Source organism: Oryx dammah, unplaced genomic scaffold, assembly GCF_014754425.2.
Source record: "Oryx dammah isolate SB20612 unplaced genomic scaffold, SCBI_Odam_1.1 HiC_scaffold_1, whole genome shotgun sequence".
Lineage (NCBI taxonomy): Eukaryota > Metazoa > Chordata > Mammalia > Artiodactyla > Bovidae > Oryx > Oryx dammah.
In genome coordinates this window covers 104468861-104487763 of record NW_024070185.1, presented here as the reverse complement: position 1 = coordinate 104487763, position 18903 = coordinate 104468861, and the positions used below count along the sequence as shown (strand labels likewise).

The window sequence follows — 18903 nt, the reverse complement described above, 5'->3', positions numbered from 1 at the left end:
CACAATGGCCAAGGATGCTGGTAAATATCCTACAACATACATATGACAAAGTATGGTTCCCACCACAAAGAGTTATCAGGCTCCAAATGTCAACAATGCTAGGATTGAGAAACCTGTCTTAAGAACCTTAAGTGCCTGAGAGTCAGTTTTTCCGTCTATAAATTAGAGAGTTGAGTAGAGTTTACTTCACAGCATCACTGAGAATTATATGAACTTACATCTGCAAAGTTCTTTAGCAGGTACCTGGCCCAGTGTAAACACCAAAAATACAAACAAACAAAAAAGCCCTTGTGGTTCTTATGCATATATTGCATGTATCATGGTGCATGGGGGCATAGTTACAGTAATAAGAATGTTAAACATTGGTATTATAAGTACTAGTAATATTACAACCCTTCACATAGTCAAAGGCAGCTTGCTTAACTTATTTATAGTGTCTCATTGTTCCTTATGATTCCATTACAAGCTTTCATATTAGTCTAGCTTCTCATATCTGGATCTGTGCTACTTTGCTAATTATATCCTTGATGTAACATTCAGATCTCAATACAGTTCTCTAGGTGGGGTCTGGGCAATGCACAATAGAGATTGCTATTCTTCCCTCAGTGGTCACCTTACCATTAACTTACGTTGAAATCTCTGATGCCCAAACTATTGAATGGAAGTGACAAGAGAGGGAGAAAGGACCCCAAGCTGAAAGTGTGTTTATAAAATGTGTGTTATTGGTGCAGACTCCAGAAAACCTCCTTGGACACCCACGTCTCTTTAAAATACTGATTTATTTGGCTGCACCCAGTCTTGTTGCGGCATGTAGGATCTTCAGTCTTTGGCATGCAGGATATCACCCAGGCCCCTTGCACTGGGAGCGTGGAATCTCAACCACCAGACCATCAGGACGGTCCCTGGACACCCACATCTAATCCAGGCGTGCAGGGTCCACATTCTAGTGATTTAAATCAGAATGTGACTGATAAGAGCTGAACGGTGAAGAAGGAGAGGCCGACTCAGGGGAGAAATAGCAAGTGTTGTTTGTAATCCTGCAGTACTCCTTATCAGAATGGTGACTGGTGTGTGAGCCCCCTTCCAGGGTCGCCAGGATCTCCAGGGTTGCGACTGGATGAGCTGAGTTGGGGAGTCCTATCACTGCCTTTCTGCCTCTTTCTTTTATCACATTTCTCTACTTCATTGTGCACATCTAGCAAAATGAGAGTGTTTCTCAAGACCCATCCGCCCGTGCACACAGGCTCCCTGTACAAATGGCTCCCTAGGATGGATCTCTATTATTTCACCAAAAAACATCAGAGGAGGAATTTGTTCTGCTCCACTAAAGACATGATTTCCAGCTCTCTCTCCTGCCTTCACTCAGTTTTTTTGGCTGCTCCCTGGGAAAAGGATAGAAAGAAAAAGAGGCATCCATAATACTTAGCTGAGCCAGTTTAACCAGGACTAAATAAGAAAGAGGAAGATAATTCAGGATTATCTAGCTGTGGAATAAAAATAGTTCCTAAGATGCATATGCCAGCCTCTACAGCTCTCCAGAGGTGCCTGGGCCAGCCCCACCATTCCACAGACTGATTCCTTCTCTGCTTTCCCCACATCCTTCTTGTGTTTCTCTCTTCATTTGCAGCAGTAGTTAAGATCAGAGTTAGGCCAGCTTGGACTCCAGGTCAGCCTCTGCTCCGTATGGAAATACTAATATCACCTACTTTCTAGGCTGGTGGTGAGTGGCATAGAGTAAACACTCAACAAGTCAACAAGTATGAGTTTATGGTATAACTAGTGTGCTTATTCAAAGATTTCTTATAGATACCCTCATCTCTATTTACTACATGAAAAAATAACCAAGGTTCAGCGAGTCATGGCCATCGTGCTCAAGGATGAGCAGATGTTAAGAGGTTCAGGGTTTAGGTTAAAGTGTCTGCCTCCAATGCAGGAGACCCGGGTTCAATCCCTGGGTCGGGAAGATCCCCTGGAGAAGGAAATGGTAACCCACTCTAGTATTCTTGCCTGGAGAATCCCATGGACAGAGAAGCCTGGTAGGCTACAGTCCACGGGATCACAAAGAGTCGGACACGACTGAGCTACTGAGCGACTTCACTTTCACTTTTCATGATGATAAAATCATTTTACATCATGTTTTTACCATGTGGTCTTGTCTTACTTCTTTGTATGTGTACTGTTTCCAATGAATCTCCCAGGAAGTTTTATTTTCTGAGGCTTAGAGAGGCCTGTGGAGGTGTTCAAAGTCACGTGGCAGCTGGGCTGGAGGTGAAGATCTGGCCTTCTTCCTCTAGATCTGCTGAGTTTTCCATTCAGGATCCTCTGCTACCCCCCCCCCACCGGGGTTGCTCTCTAGTCTACTGGTATTTTTGTGTGGTGGTGGCATATAATCACGCAGAATAAAGCAAGCCTGCTCTAACTGTCATGTAGAAATGGGAAGCTGAAATTATAAGTCATTTAATGGAAAATCTGGAGCCTTATAGTAACACCGACTCAGCTTCAATCCATTATTGTCTGTATATTTAGCCAGTCTATTTTTAAGAGTTTAATAGTGAGAAATAGGACATATTTATAATGCAGATGCATTCTTTTCACTCCAAAACCCCTCCATTTGCTACAGTAGACTTACATGTGTTTAAATTTATAACCACCTTTTTGTACTGGGAAAATTTGTCCTTCAAGGAACATGGGTGGAAAATCTGCCAGTTGAATTTGTAAGAACCATCCAGGTTCTATCGTTCGCTCTCCCACATCAGCATGGGTCAGTAATGCACCGATGTCACCAGGTGTATTTTTCATGTCCCTCATTTGATTCCTAATCTGTCCTGGGTGTTCATTGGAAGGACTGATGTTGAAGCTGAAACTCCAGTATTTTGACCACCTGATGCAAAGAGCTGACTCATTTGAAAAGACCCTGATGTTGGGAAAGATTGAGGGCAGGAGGAAAAGGGGACGACCAAGGATAAGATGGCTGAATGGCATCACCGACTCAATGGACATGGGTTTGGGTGGACTCCGGGAGTTGGTGATGGTCAGGGAGGCTTGGCGTGCTGTGGTTCATGGGGTCACAAAGAGTCAGACACGACTGAGCGACTGAACTGAGTATACACCGTGATACGGTTTTTCTATTCATTAAGCAAGCATAGCCCAACCCTGAAAGCTCTGAATGGATGTGTTATCACCCATATCACCACTGGAGAGAGACACCTCAGTTTCAGGTGGTGGTTATTTCTGGGATTATTCTCACTATCATTAATATGGTCTAAAGGAAAGCTGACTGATAAGGAATTCCTTTCATCTGCTCCAATGTGAAAGTCTGTTCATTAAACCATGTTTATTGGTCCCATTCCAAAACAAGCCATGGTATGGTATGTGAAGCCGTTTGCCTAGCTCTGCTATTTATAGGCTATCTGACCCTTGGAAATTAATTAATCTTGTTGTGCCTCCCTTACCCACTTGTAAGATGGAAATGTATCCGTCAGTCATTGCCACAATAAAGCTACATAAAAAACAACTGTGAAACCTCAGTGGCATCCAGTAATAAGCAGTGATTTGCCAAGGGTCTGTGGATTAGATGGAGTGTTTTGCTCATCGCGGATGGATGGCTTAGCATCTACAGATTGGTTGGTGTCAATGACCTGGGCTATAGGAGTAGAGTGAGTCCACTCCATGATAAAAAGCTATGAATCTACTCTTATGTCCATCACCTTTCTTGGACCAGTAGGCTCCCTGGGACACATCCTCCTCATGAAGGTGGCAGGTATAAATGTGTGAGCTTACATATGTGATGCCTCTTGAAGCCTGTGTTCATAACTGGTGCACACTGACTTCTACCGACATACTCTCAGACAAAACAAGTCATGTAACTGAATACAAATCAAGGGACAATGAAGTACACTCCATCCACAATGAAGTTATAACAATAGGTGGGTGCAAGGAGTGGTGAAGTTCCATTTACCATAGTCATTATGAGAATTATATCCAACCATGGCTTGTTTACTTTCAAATAGTACCTGGTGCATTATAACACTCTAGAATGGTAACTGTCATTGTTCTTATGATTATATGACTAATGAGATTTCTTGGCAAGTTACAATGCTGCATTTAGGTGACGCTTAGTAATGGATCAACCAGAAATATCCAAGCTAACTCTCTGGGGGAAAACTAAAACCAGGAGGAGGTAAAATTTGGGGGAAGGAAGGGAATAGGGATGAGAGTGGGATTCTCCCTTCCATGCCAACCAGCTGCCAGAAAGACAACATCCTCTTGTCTTTGGCTCAGCATCCTCTCCTCTGGGCTAAAAATGATGAAACTAGAGTTTATGAGCAACAGATCTGTCTCTCTCTCTTTCTCTCTCTTTATATGTACATATAAAAAATCCCATGTTTGCCACAGTATACTTTACATTCAGGATATTGCAGGTCATAGCTGATGAGCATGAAAGGGCAAGATGTAAGAATAGACGGAGGACTATGAGCAGAGGCTTGATTTCCAGGCTTAATAGAAATAATAGCCACACACAGGTCCTGGATTATGGCTGGGAAAATCTCAGGTGTAGCCATGGGGTTTGGTTGACACTGGGTGCAAGCCCTGGGAGTAGCTAAAGTCAGAGATGAAGGTCAGATTTATACATGAGAGCACAGTAGGGCGTTAACATCCACCATTCTTTGTCACAGGTAATGAGTTACCCAATAGGGAAATGAAGAACCTAGTCTGTATTAAGTTTGGACCCAGTGCAAGGCCTTCTGTAAGCTTATCTCACTTAAGCTGACTAACAAGAATGGTAATAAAGGCTGTACTTTGTTGAGTGCTTAATCCATTTTGCATACTGTGCTAAGCACCTTACTATATTACTGCTTTGAATCTTAACCAAAATAAGTAAACAAACAAATGTGCTTGTGAAGTCTCTTTGCGACTCTTGCAACCCTGTGCAACTCTATGGACCAAAGCCCACCAGGCTCCTCTGTCTATGGGATTCTCCAAGCAAGAATACTGTGTGGGTTTCCATGCCCTGCTCCAGGGGAGCTTCCTGACCCAGGGATCAAAACCCATGTCTCTTAAGTCTCCTGCACTGGCAGGCAGGTTCTTTGCTGCTGGTGCCACCTGGAAAGCCCAAAGAAACAAAACTTCACAGTTCCTGAGCAGACTTATGCTCAAGATTTTACTTATGGAGAACTGGGGCTTAGAGATGTCGAGTCCCATAATGAATAAATGATAGAGTGAAGGTTAAACACAGGTCTATCAGATTCCTAAACTGCATGCCCTTGCTACACCTTGGGTGTCTGAAATAATAAAAAAGGCACTGGAAAGATTAATGAAGCTGGGTAGAAGGGCTCTCAGAAGAAATGGACCTTTTGAACCATGGTCACCTGATGCTAAGAACTGACTCATTTGAGAAAACCCAGATACTGGGAAAGATTGAGGGCAGGAGGAGAAGGGGATGACAGAGGATGGGATGGTTAGATGGCATCACCTACTCAATGGACATGGGTTTGAGAAAGCTCTGGGAGTTGGTGATAGACAGGGAGGCCTGGCGTGCTGCAGTCCATGGGGTTGCAAAGAGGCAGACAAGACTGAGTGATTGAACTGAACTGAACTGGGAAGGGAGGTAGGAGTCCTCCAAAAGAGCCAGGCCCACCTTCCTTGCTCAAAGATAGATGTTCTTTGTACAATCACCTCTCACCTGAAGCTCTTGAAAAACCAAACTGTGTAGGATTTTCTCTACATTTCTTTCCCCCCTTTTACCTGCTGCTGCTGCTGCTAAGTCGCATCAGTCGTGTCCAACTCTGTGCGACCCCATAGATGGCAGCCCATAGGCTCCTCTGTCCCTGGGATTCTCCAGGCAAGAACACTGGAGTGGGTTGCCATTTTCTTCTCCAACGCATGAAAGTGAAAAGGGAAAGTAAAGTCTCTCAGTCGAGTCTAACTCTTAGCGACCCCATGGACTGCAGCCCACGAGGCTCCTCCATCCTTGGGATTTCCCAGGCAAGAGCACTGGAGTGGAATGCCATTGCCTTCTCCCTTTTCCCTGCTGATTCTACTCTTTTTGTCATTCTCTTTACCTGGTTCTGCCTTCAAGTGTCAGGCAAGTTCAAAGCTCCTTTGGGAATTCTCTATAGCTTTTCCACTTGCAGAAGGAATTAGAAAACTCATTTTCAGCCATCTCATCACTGGGCACTTAGTACAGTATATTTTTCTTATCTCTATTTGTCTCTTCCACTAAGCAGTGTTGTGTTTTAAAGAAAGCTCTGCTTCTGTTACTGCTTCTAAGTCGCTTCAGTCGTGTCTGACTCTGTGCGACCCCGTAGATGGCAGCCCACCAGGCTCCCCGTCCCTGGGATTCTCCAGGCAAGAACATTGGAGTGGGTTGCCATTTCCATCTCCAGTGCATGAAAGTGAAAAGTGACAGTGAAGTTGCTCAGTCGTGCCCGACTCTTTGCGACCCCATGGACTGCAGCCAACCAGGCTCCTCCGTCCATGGGATTTTCCAGGTGAGAGTACTGGAGTGGGTTGCCATTGCCTTCTCCGAAAGAAGGCTCTATATTTCAATTTATTGTTGTATCCCTAATGCCCACCTTAGGATATAGCACCCAAGAATGGTGTCAGATGAAGAATTCCAGTTGTGGAGTGTGGGTGGCCCTCTAGTGCTAAGGAGTGCTGAGCCACACACATGGCCTTCCTTTGCAGTTATGAAAAGAATGAGTCTAGGAGAAGAATCTGACTTGTGGCTGAGTCTGTTCCATCAGATTCTAGGCACACACACACCATCTGGGGGTGGGTAGAAGACTGGATTTGCTGTGACTGATGGTCTAAGATCTTTTTGGCAGTAACAATATTAAGTCTCATCTTTAAAATGCTTACTCTGTATCAGGCGCTGTGATAAGCATTTTTAACATCTCATTTAATCCAAAAACAGCTCTATGAAGTTGAAATTGCAAACCCCATTTTAACACTTGGAGAAGCAGAGGCTCTGAGTAGTTAAGCAATTTACCTAAGTATCACAGCTAGTGAGAAACATAGCTAACATTCCAAACTGTGGCTAGTTCTGAAGCCTTTCCGTAGCCGTGCCTTGCTACCAAGGTGTTAATAAAGTGACCAAGAAGTCTCTGGCCCAGCCTGTCTAGTTGCTTGATCCTTTCTCCTTTGAACAGCACTTGTTGATTTCTGGTGTAAACTCCAGCCCATCCTCTGGAAAACTCCTCTGCCTCTGTGGTCCTGATGTAGTAAAGACAGCACTGGGTTTCTCTGGTGGCTCAGACAGTGAAGAATCTGCCTGCAATGCAGGAGACCTCGGTTTGACCCCAGAGGCAGGATGATCGCCTGTAGAAGGGAATGGCTGCCCAGCCCAGTATTTTGCCCTGGAGAATTCCATGGACAGAGGAGCCTGGTCTGTGGGGTTGCAAAGAGTCAGACATGACGGAGCAAATAACAAACACACACACACGGAGACAGAGTTAGCTGAGAGAGGTGAAAGTGCTTTGCAGACTGACGCATGCAGTTAAGCCTGTGGTTATTGTATTCATCTTGTTGAAAGCACTTTTCATTTACATTTCTAACTACAAGGCCACGGAGCTGGAAGGAATCTTTGAGACCATCTGTGTCCTGGCTAGGGACTGTGGAACCTGGAAGGTGTTGTGTTTTTAACAGAGCAGAGGAAAATATTGCTTCATTTAATTCCATCATTCAAACTCAGTGCAGTTCTCCAGCAGAAATTATTACCACCCTACAAGTCTGCAGTATTAACTGACAGACCCCAGATCATATATATAAGAGAAGGCTAGTCCCAAGTTTTTCAATTTGTATTTGTTGCTGTTTGTTCATTTGTCTTGTCTGCAGGCACTTGTTTGAAGATAAGTTGTGCCAGGCACAAAAGGCTTAAGAACATTTGTGGAAGAGAAAACTAAAAAGTGAGAAAATTCTATCCATCAGTGTTTATCCCTGAGAATTGGGAAGAGCTGGTCAGTTAAAAAAAAAAAAAATGTGTACGTGAGTTTTAAATTTATTCTAGTCGTGGAGCATTCTCAGCTGGTTAGGCAACCCTGGCTGTTTTCTTTGCTACTTCTTTATTCTTTATTGAAAAGATGATTCCTATATGAGAGGGAATGTTGGATTCTGGAACTGGATTCTCACACCTTCCAAATTTGATGGCTCTTTCCTCCTCTCCCATATCTTCCTAGCCGAAGTGTTCTTTGTGTCCGGGCTGCCTTCTCTGATTGCCTGTGCTGTGCTTAGTCGATCAGTTGTGTCCAACTCTGTGACCCCATGGACTGTAGCCTGCCAGGCTTCTTCGTCCATGGGGATTTTCCAGGCAAGAATAATGGAGTAGGTTGCCGTTTCCTCCTCCAGGGGATCCTCCTGACCCAGGGATGGAACTCGTGTCTCTTCTGTCTCCTGCACTGGCACCCAGGTTCTTCACCACTAGTGCCACCTGGGAAGCCCTATATATCCATATTTGCATCCGTATTCATATCCATACATCATCTGTTGGTTAGATACATCCCATGTATCTTTCAATCTGTTGAGATTTAAGGAATCTTCTCATGTGTTGTGGAGACTGACAGGTCCAGTATTTTCAGGGGAGGCTAGGAGGTTAGAGGGGCCTTCGCTGGTGACTCAGATGGTAAAGAGTCTGCCTGCAATGCAGGAGACCTGGGTTTCATCCCTGGCTCTCCAAGATCCCCTGGAGAAGGGAATGGCAACCCACTTCAGTATTCTTGCCTAGAGAATTCCATGGACAGAGGAGCCTGGTGGGCTATAGTCCATGGGGTTACAACAAGTCGGACACGACTGAGCGACTTTCACTCACTCACTCAGGAGATTAGAAATCCAGGGAAGAGTTGTTGCAGCTCAGGTCTGAAGGCAGTCTGCTAGCAGAGTTCCTTTCTTCTTTTTTTCTAGTGAGGCCTTCAGCTAACCGGATGAAGCCCATGTGTGTTAGAGAGGGCCATCTTACTCAAAGTTTACTAATTAAAGTATTAACTTCAGTTCAGTCGCTCAGTCATGTCCAACTCTGCGACCCCATGAATCGCAGCACGCCAGGCCTCCCTGTCCATCACCATCTCCCGGAGTTCACTCAGACTCACGTCCATCGAGTCCATGATGTCATCCAGCCATCTCATCCTGGGTCATCCCCTTCTCCTCCTGCCCTCAATCCCTCCCAGCATCAGAGTCTTTTCCAATGAGTCAACTTGTCTCATGAGGTGGCCAAAGTGCTGGAGTTTCAGCTTTAGCATCATTCCTTCCAAAGAAATCCCAGGGCTGATCTCCTTCAGAATGGACTGGTTGGATCTCCTTGCAGTCCAAGGGACTCAAAAGCATCAATTCTTTGGCTCTCAGCCTTATTTACAGTCCAACTCTCACATCCATACATGACCACTGGAAAAACCATAGCCTTGACTAGATGGACCAGTGGGCAAAGTAATGTCTCTGCTTTTGAATATGCTATCTAGGTTGGTCATAACTTTCCTTCCAAGGAGTAAGCGTCTTTTAATTTCATGGCTGCAGTCACCATCTGCAGTGATTTGGGAGCCCCAAAAAATAAAGTCTGACCCTGTTTCCACTGTTTCCCCATCTATTGCCCATGAAGTGATGGGACCAGATGCCATGATCTTCGTTTTCTGAATGTTGAGCTTTAAGCCAACTTTTTCACTCTCCTCTTTCACTTTCATCAAGAGGCTTTTTAGCTCCTCTTCACTTTCTGCCATAAGGGTGGTGCATCTAGGGAAATGTTTGGCTAAATAGCTCGGTATTACAGCTTTGTGAAGTTGACACGTAAAATTGACCATCACAAGGTCTGAGATGAATATTATTCTATACTTTGGGGAAACTGGATGCAGAAATTGGAGACCTCAGTGTTGGACCTTGTTTTGCTGCTGACGTTTTTTTTTTGTTTTGTTTTTTTTAATTTTTTTGATGACTTTGTCTCTTGGTGCCTCTACTTTCACATCTGAGTAAAAGGGAAACGTATACCTAAAGTGATTTCAAAGTAGGTATCTTATATCGGAGATGCCTTTCACAGTGAATGACTAAATGGATGGATGGATGGATGGATGAACTGAGCAATCATGAAGCTGAAGAGTGAGAGGGAGCTGGGTTGATCACTTACTACATTCTAGAAGCTCTGTTAGACAGTTTATATACATAATTACATTTAATCCTCCCCCAAACCCAGCAGACGTTTAGAGAAATTGAGGGTTGTGAATGAGAAGGGAGTGGCTCCATCATTCACTGGCAGAGCCGACACTGGAACTCGGGGAGACTTTCTCACACATTGCACGAGGCAGTATGGACAAGTGGTGCCTACCTGTTGGCTGGTTCTCTGAACATGGTTCTGTAGGGCAACGGAACTGACAGCATGGGCCATGCGCTGAGTCTAGGCCCTCCAGGCCAGACAGTCTTGACCATCGACACTGAACAAGGTTCCTTGGCAAAGCAGGTCGGACTTTACCCAAGGTGAGCCCCTGGCTCCAGCCAGGACCAGATTGCAGGGGACTCTTGTCCAGTTGATTTAAGACGGGTGGCTAAGCTCTCAGAGTTACTTTCCAGGCTCAAAGAAGTCATCTCCAAACTCAAAGACTAGGATATCCATGTCTGTCCACCAGGCAGGCCAGGAAGGGTATGTGTAGGGTGGAACAGTGAATGGAGCTGGGTTCTGAGTCATAGTGAAGGTGAAGTGTTAGTCCCTCAGTCCTGTCTGACCCTGCAACCCCATGGACTGCAGCTGGCCAGGCTCCTCTGTCCGTGAAATTCCCCAGGCAAGAATACTGGAGTGGGTAGCCATTCCCTTCACCAGGGGATCTTCCAGACTCAGGGACTGAACCTGGGTCTCCTGCATTGCAGGGAGATTCTTCACCATCTGAGCCACCAGTCATAACCTGAGTCTAAATCCCAGCTCTGCCGTTTTCAAGAGTGTGAGCCTCGGAGACTATTTAACTTCTTCAGGCCTCAATTTCCTCATTTCTAAATAGCTAATGACACTTTTCAAAGCTGTTAGGAGGAATAAGTGAGCAAACATTAAAAAAAAAAAAAAAGTCAGCCTCCTTGCCTGGCAGAGAATTGGTGAATTTTTCAAGAATCGTGAGTTTTCTTTATAAATAGACTGGATGAATCTAGAAATATTAAAGAGGATGATGATAAAGCTGAGACAGAAACTTGAACCCAAACCCAGACAAGTTTCAGTGGTAGACTTCACAGTCTGTGCTGGAGGGAGAAGAGTGCATGAGTGTTTGAACATGGCCTTGGTGAATACCAATGTAGACAGGTCAGGCAGTGCCTGTTCTATAGGGGGAAGTATCAGGCTGAAGCTTGCCTGGTGTCTGAAAACCAACACAACCTTTATGCGTTTGCAGAGGCACTCGGGTCTGCCTTGTCTTCACCCTCCTCTCACTGTCTCTGTCTCCTCCCCTATCCTCCTTATCCTTCCCTTTCCCTTCCCTTTATTATTTTTCCAGCTCTCTCATGTCCTTTCCACTCTTCCATCTCTCCGTTTGCACATCCTGACCTTGATTGCAGAGCACAGCTTTCCTTTCCATTCCTGCTTCATCTGCCTCCTCCCTGCACCTTTTTCCTCTTCTCTTTTCTCCATCTTGGCTTGGGGGCTGGGGCTTCAGTCTCCTCAAGCCCCAGCGGTTCATTCCCATTAAGCTTGACAATCTCTCATATGTCAATTAGAAAGAGGCCGCTTCCCCCTCCTCCCCTCCCTTTCCCGGGCCTGCCGCGATGCTCAGATTAAGTACCATCTGTTGCATTCATCCAGGCGACGGGTGAGCATTTTGCTGCTCTGGGGAGGCAGAGCTCAGCGGGTACCAGGAGGTAATGTGGCTTGTTTGGACAACTTGATATATTGATATTGATAGAGCTACCGGATGGGATTGAGAGGGACGGGGGCGGGAGAGAGTGTTACCGAGGATGAAGGAGGGCATGGAGGGGTTTGCATATGCACTTCCCGCTCTAAGCCTGTCTGGGCTCCTGGCACCGTCACCAAGGCAAGAGCAGCCAAACAGATGGATAGGATTTGCTATGGTCGGGATCAGAAACCCCTGCAGCCCAGGGGAGCAAACCTTGCCTATCTGTGTATCTTCCTCTGCTCCCAGCTGGTCAGATTGGCATCAGCTTAGGAGAAAGTAAAGCAGAAATAACAGGATAGGAAGAGGCTGACCTTTTGGAGTTGCTGAATGTCAGAGCCACGATGAAAAGGGATGATGTATCAGTCGAGGTTCCAGCTGGGCAAAGAAGGCGTCCTCCAATGGGATTTTTTAGGAGAAATTCAACAAAGTTACTGTTTATAGAGAATAGTCAGAGTGCAGAGAATCAATGGGGAGAAACCAGGAAAAAAATAAGTATCAGGAAGCCCACGACTAATTCCTAGATCTGAAGGGGCAGGGAGAGGGCATGGTTTTATTAGAGTCTCTGAGGACTGGTTGTGGAAAGGGGGCCGTGGCAGAGGTTATGATTGTGGAGGGTCAGTCATTTGACGACTCTTTGTGACCCCGTGGACTGTAGCCTGCCTCGTTTCTCTGTCCCTGGGATTCTCCGGGCAGTAATACTGGAGTGGGTTGCCATTCTCTTCTCCGGGGGTTCGTCCCAATCCAGGGATCGAACCCAGGTCTCCCGCGTTGCAGGTGGATTGTTTACCATCTGAGCCACCAGAGAAGCCCCAAGGGTCCCAGTCTCTGTCAGAAATATGATGTGGAAACGGGAAAGGAGCAAGGGAAGACATCCCCTCAAACCTCCTCCTCGCAGATCCTTCCAGGCCATCTCCCTGGGAGAACTCACCCAGTAGCCAGATAACGAAGACCTGCAGCGTAGCCCGTTGAGGGTCTGCCTCCAGGAAACAGAGGAGCAGAATGAACCCGTGGTTGGAAGATGGGTCTAGGGGTGAAAGAGAGATCAGATAGTGCAGGTCAGGAGTGGGTCTGAGTTCCATGGCCTGCACTGTGTCAGAAGCTAATGTTCTGAATCATCACACACACTCCCTTTCTACCTCTTTAAAGAATGCATGTGTAGAGCCTCCGTAGAGTCCAGTTTCTCTCTGGTGAGTACAAGACCCACAGCTACTCAACCCTTCTCCACGCAGACATCTGGGAGGCATCAAGTACTCTTCCCTAAAACGAAACTCACACTCATACCTCTTGCGATGTCTCTCCCCTCATTGAGAGGTACTTCTTCTGCCAGACCTGGAGTCGTGCTCTCTACCTCCCTCTCCCTTATCCTCCCTTTCCTGTCAGCCACCACTCCTGTGGGAGTTACTCCTACAAAATAGCTCTCACATTTCCCCGTTGCTCTGTCTCCACCACTCTGCCATTTCTGTCTCTGCTCTCTCCTGATCCATCTCCTTTATTTCTGTCTCCACCTCTGCTACTCTAGCATCTCGTACATGGATTAGATCGCATACATCTCATATACGGACTTCTGTGCTCTGACACCACCTTCCTACTTGGCCTTCTCACTTCTATTTCTGACCTTCTCCAGTGAATTCTTCTTGCTACCACCAGAGCCATCTTCCCTCAGTGAAGATCTGCCACCTAAAACCTTCACCGTGTTCTCTCCTTGATAAGACCCAGAAGAGTGAGGGTTAGGGTGAAGGTCAAGGTTAGTGTTAGTACTGGGATTTCCTACCTCTCTAGATGATCTCATACCACGTGCTTTCAGCTTTTCAGCTGCAGGGGTGATTGGAACCCCCACATTTCTGCTCCCCATGGGGAGTCTTTGTTTAGACTCTTTCTTCTGACCCCTCTGCTTTCTTCCCCTGCAGCCCCACTAGCAGCTCCCTTTTCACCTGATTAACTCACACTCTTGCCAGATCTTAGTCATGCTGCTCACGTCCTTGAAACAAATTTCTATGGCTTTCCTAGACAAAGGCATATCCCTCCAACATAGCCCTTTATATCATCTTTCACGTCTCCTTTTTGGTACGTATTACTTGCAAATGTTGCATTTCTCTTGTCATGCATGTCATTACTGTTGGTCTTCCGGTCCACTTGGTGAGCACCACAGAGGGGTTTTATTTGTTGTTGTTTCTACCATCATACCCTGTTATGGACCAAAAGTTTATGTCCCCCTCAAATGCATATGCTGAAGCCTTAACCCCCAACGTGACTGTGACTTAGTCTCCTAGACCCACCATAGCAAAAGACCATGCACTGGAGGGCTTAAACAGCAGACGTTTACTCTTCCCCAGCTCTGGAGGGCGTCAGCATGGGCGGGTTCTCCTGAAGGCTCTCTTTGTGCCATGTAAATGGCCACCTTCTCTTGCTGTCTGCAAGGGAGATAGGGGAAATCTTTCTCTTCTTGAGTTTTGCCAAGAGAACGCACTGGTCATAACAAGCACTCTCTTCCAACAACACAAGAGAAGACTCTACACGTGGACATCACCAGATGGTCAACACCGAAATCAGATTGATTATATTCTTTGCAGGCAAAGATGGAGAAACTCTATACAGTCAGCAAAAACAAGACCGGAAGCTGACTGTGGCTCAGATCATGAGCTCCTTATTACCAAATTCAGACTCAAATTGAAGAAAATAGGGAAAACCACTAGACCATTCAGGTATGACCTAAATCAAATCCCTTAAGATTATACAGTGGAAGTGAGAAATAGATTTAAGGGACTAGATCTGATAAACAGAGTGCCTGATGGACTATGGAATGAGGTTCGTGACATTGTACAGGAGACAGGGATCAAGACCATCCCCATGGAAAAGAAATGCAAAAAAGCAAAATGGCTGTCTGGGGAGGCCTTACAAATAGCTGTGAAAAGAAGAGAGGCGAAAAGCAAAGGAGAAAAGGAAAGATATAAGCATCTGAATGCAGAATTCCAAAGAACAGAAAGGAGAGATAAGAAAGCCTTCTTCAGCGATCAATGCAAAGAAATAGAGGAAAAGAAATAGAATGGGAAAGACTAGAGATCTCTTCAAGAAAATTAGAGATACCAAGGGAACATTTCATGCAAAGATGGGCTCAATAAAGGACAGAAATGGTATGGACCTAACAGAAGCAGAAGATATTAAGAAGAGGTGGCAAGAATACACAGAGGAACTGTACAAAATAGATCTTCACGACCTGGATAATCACAATGCTGTGATCACTCATCTAGAGCCAGACATCCTGGAATGTGAAGTCAAGTGGGCCTTAGAAAGCATCATTATGAACAAAGCTAGTGGAGGTGATGGAATTCCAGTTGAGCTGTTTCAAATCCTGAAAGATGATGCTGTGAAAGTGCTGCACTCAATATGCTAGCACATTTGGAAAACTCAGCAGTGGCCACAGGACTAGAAAAGGGCAGTGTTCATTCCAATCCCAAAGAAAGGCAATGCCAAAGAATGCTCAAACTACCACACAATTGCACTCATCTCACTTGCTAGTAAAGTAATGCTCAAAATTCTCCAAGCCAGGCTTCAGCAATACGTGAACTGTGAACTCCCTGATGTTCAAGCTGGTTTTAGAAAAGGCAGAAGAACCAGAGATCAAATTGCCAACATCCTCTGGATCATGAAAAAAGCAAGAGAATTCCAGAAAAACACCTATTTCTGCTTTACTGACTATGCCAAAGCCTTTGACTGTGTGGAACACAGTAAACTGTGGAAAATTCTGAAAGAGATGGGAATACCAGAGCCCCTGACCTGCCTTTTGAGAAACCTATGTGCAGGTCAGGAAGCAACAGTTAGAACTGGACATGGAACAACAGACTGTTTCCAAATAGGAAAAGGAGTACGTCAAGGTTGTATATTGTCACCCTGCTTATTTAACTTCTATACAGAGTACAACAAGAGAAACGCTTGCCTGGAAGAAGCACAAGCTGGAATCAAGATTACTGGGAGAAATATCAATAACCTCAGATATACAGATGACACCACCCTTATGGCAGAAAGTGAAGAGGAACTAAAAAGCCTCTTGACAAAAATGAAAGAGAGTGAAAAAGTTGGCTTAAAGCTCAACATTCAGAAAATGAAGATCATGGCATCTGGTCCCATCACTTCATGGGAAATAGATGGGGAAACAGTGGAAACAGTGTCAGACTTTATTTTTGGGGGCTCCCAAATCACTGCAGATGGTTACTACAGCCATGAACTTAAAAGATGCTTACTCTTTGGAAGGAAAGTTATGACCAACCTAGGTAGTATATTGAAAAGCAGAGACATTACTTTGCCAACAAAGGTCCATCTAGTGAAGGCTATGGTTTTTCCAGTGGTCATGTATGGATGTGAGAGTTGGACTGTGAAGAAAGCTGAGCGCTGAAGAACTGATGCTTTTGAACTGAGGTGTTGGAGAAGATTCTTGAGAGTCCCTTGGACTGCAAGGAGATCCAACCAGTCCATCCTAAAGGAGATCAGCCCTGGGTGTTCATTGGAAGGACTGATGCTGAAGCTGAAACTCCAGTACTTTGGCTACTTTATGCAAAGAGTTGACTCATTGGAAAAGACTCTGATGCTGGGAGGGATTGGGAGCAGGAGGAGAAGGGGACGACAGAGGATGAGATGGCTGGATGGCATCACAAACTCGATGGACATGAGTTGGAGTGAACTCCAGGAGATGGTGATGGACAGGGAGGCCCTGGCGTGCTGCAATTCTTGGCGTCCTAAAGAGTCGGACACGACTGAGTAACTGAACTGAAGGCCACCGTGCTATATGAGTAGAGCCCTGATTTTATGGTCTCATTAATTACATTCTAAAAGTCCCATCTCCAAATGTAGTCTGCTATAGACTGAGCTGGGGATTCCACAATTCACATATTATAGCCCGAACCCCTAGTGTGACTGTATTGGAGACAAGGCTTTTGATAGGTCATTAAAATTCAGTGAGAAAATAAGGTTGGGGTCCTAATTAAATAGGGTTTGTGTCCTCATAAGAAGAGGAAGACATCTATCTCCCTTTCTCTCTCTCTCTTTCTGTCCCCACTTCCCTCTCAACATGGATACACTGAGAAAATCCCACATGGACAAACAGTAAGAAGGAGCCATCTTCAAATGAGAATTTGACCAGTTTACATTATCCAGTCTATGATTTTTGTTATGTAAGCCCAAGCAGACCAAGACATATTTTCTGAAAATACCGTAGAAGGAATGAATGAGTGTGGAGGTGAATGAATCCATGGATTTGACAGATATGTATGAGTCTTGCCCCACCCCCAACCTTAGTGGATTCCAGACTGTGACTTACTCTGGACTTTGGACCACAGGATAGCCCACTTCTGACAGTTTTGGGTAGATCAGTCTCCTTTCCAGGTTTAAAGCATCAGGATTGGGCGTGACTGTACTTCTCAGAAGGGATTGTAGGCTTTTGCTGGAGGATTCTGTTTCATAGGCTTGGAGTAGTGGGCATGTGTTTGGGACTTTCTTCTTGGCCCACCTTTAAGTAGACTTAACTGGGGATATGGACATCAAAAGAGGCATATATACCACGGGGCCACTTGTATTGTCCATTGTCTTTTCCTTAGCAAGCTTGGATTCCCCTCTATGTCCCTGAAGATGAGGTTTCTCAGTGTCTGATACCCAAACCAGCCCTCTGGGTAGGAGCTACCCTGCAGACACATTTGTGTCTAAGCTGATAAAACTTCCTGAGAAAACAGGATCTCCTTAAAATTGGTGTTGGGATGTTCAGAAGCCTTCTTTGTCCATTCTGGAAAAGGCCCATCAAAGAAACAGGAATCTTTAGCACATCCCGTTCCTTGCCATCAGACAGCAGGTGGCTTAAACTGAAGAACTTTCCCGGCCTCTGGAGATGTCAGTGGAGGGAGGGCTGAGTCTGAAGATTTCAAAGTCGGGACTGTCTTTGGGGATTTCTCAGAACAAAGGCCCAGAGACCATTCAGCCAATCTCCTTTTCTTCTTTCTCATTTCCTCTCTTCTTTTATGTTGGCTCTCTGCTTCCTTCTCAAGTTCTGTGTTTTGTTTTTTTTTTTGTACTTTTATCTTCAACTTTTTTTTTTCCCCTCTGCCCTTTTGACATCACTCTCTCCATTGCCTGTAACTTTCTACCAGACTCAATTTGGAAATTTCTGAAAATGTGGCTACCGGAAGCTCCTTGGAGGGTATTGAAACAAATGGAACATTGGAGTAGGGTTTAGAAGGCTTGACTCTACTGCTTGGTGGCTTAGAGCAAGTTGGATGCCTTGTTTGGGGGGAACTTCAGTTTCCCTTAGTGAAATGGGGTTCTTGTACCAAGCAGTCTGTGTATTCCAGCACCATAGTGTGTGTATGTGAAAGTCACTCAGTCGTGTCTGACTCTGCGACCCCGTGGACTACACAGTCCATGGAATTCTCCAGGCCAGAATACTGGAGTGGGTAGCCGTTCCCTTCACCAGAGGATCTTCCCAACCCAGGGATTGAACCCAGGTCTCCCACATTGCAGGCGGATTCTTTACCAGCTCAGCCACCATTCTCCTGTAATGATGCTCACCCCAGGGCTGCTGTCTGCCTTTCCTGCCACTGTTCTGGTTCAGGCTTCCTTGTCTCTGGCTGGCTCCTGCAAAAGCCTCTGGCTTGCCTTTCTCCTTGCCTCTGTGTGTGTACTCCACACTCTGGTTAGCAATTGTTATCACAGGGATTTAACTGGAGCATACCAATTGCCTCTTTAAAACCTTTCGACAGTCACCTTTTGCCTTTGGGATAAAAATCTTTAACTCCGCAAGGTGGCTCTCAAGGTGATCTGGCCTCTGCTGCCTCATCTGCTCTGCCCAGGCTCCACAGCAGCCACACAGAACTTCTTTCATTTGCTGAAGCACTGTGTTCTTTCTGGCTTCAGGTCTGTGCACATGCTTCTCCTTCCACCCAGGGCACTCTCTTATCCCAAATCTTCTCAGCAATTCCACCCTGATTCTATCTTATTTGCTAATTCCTAACCATGTTTAAGGTCTCGGTAGAGGTATTGTCTCCTCCAGGAAGCCCACCTTGACTCCTAGGATGGG

General features: G+C 45.5%; 1 protein-coding gene across 2 annotated transcripts in view; it reads left to right on the top strand.

Annotated features, from left to right (window-relative positions):
* The window catches only part of ASTN2 (astrotactin 2), a 1024651-nt gene that overhangs the window by 286647 nt on the left and 719101 nt on the right, over nt 1-18903 (top strand). The window lies entirely within an intron of this gene.